The sequence below is a fragment of the Garra rufa genome, chromosome 15, assembly GCF_049309525.1.
Source record: "Garra rufa chromosome 15, GarRuf1.0, whole genome shotgun sequence".
Classification (NCBI taxonomy): domain Eukaryota; kingdom Metazoa; phylum Chordata; class Actinopteri; order Cypriniformes; family Cyprinidae; genus Garra; species Garra rufa.
The window spans coordinates 6211829-6212864 of NC_133375.1; positions in this window are offsets into that span (position 1 = coordinate 6211829).

The window sequence follows — 1036 nt, forward strand, 5'->3', positions numbered from 1 at the left end:
GTGCCTGTCTACGACAGCGCTTACAGTGTCGCCGAACAGACCAGAGGGCACAAGCGGGGCGTCCAGAAGGAAGACCCTGTCTTTCTCTTTAATATTAGACAGATCAACCATAAGTGTCTCTCCGTGGCCACCGGGGCTGCCATAGACCGCCCAATGGAGCGAGCGGTCTCCTTGGTGGCACGGAGAGACAGGTCAGCGGTCTTCCGGAGTTCGGCTAGATCTTCAGGCCGAACTCCATCGCCCTCATCCAGCTGTTTCAGCAGGTCGGCTTGGTACGCCTGTAACACCGCCATGGTGTGCAGACACACACCAGCCTGACCTGCTGCCGCATAACCCTTCCCAACCAGAGCGGAAGTTGTTCTAAGTGGTTTGGAGGGAAGGGTTGGAGCCTTCAAAGAAGATGCAGCGTCGGGGGACAGATAGCTTGCAAGCGTCTGTTCCACCCGAGGCATCTCCGTGCTCTGACAGCCCCGCCACGTGAGAGTAATGAGCGGCCGACGGGCTGTAGAGACGCGCCGAGAAGGGTTTTCCCATGACCTCGACACCTCAGTGTGGAGGTCGGGGAAAAATGGAAGGTTCCTGCGGGGAGGTGATTGCCGAGATCGCAGAAAACGCTCATCCAGTTTGCTTTTCCGCGATTCAGCCTGTTTCTCAGCCGGCCAGTCTAAACTGAGAGCAGACACGGCACGAGAAACCACCTCTAACAGCTCCTCAAACTGGGGGGACTGGGGGTGTGCTTCGTCATCGACACCCTCCACATCAACCTCCTCGGAGGAAGAGAGGAGAAGTGCCGAGCCTTCTCCTTGGGGGGAAGAAACCGCAGAGAGGGCTTCCGAACCCAAAGAGAAAGCGACAGATCCAGCAGGTGAGGAAAGAGATAGGGACTCGCCCATCTCCATTCCCTCTGCTAGATCTATTTGCGAGCCCCACGAGTGTAATCGCCGCTCCGCCTCAGCGGAAGCGGGACTAGACCCGCGAGGAGCACTAGTGAAGACTCCCTTCTCAAAGAGAGCCTTCCTAGAGTGAAGCACCCGCA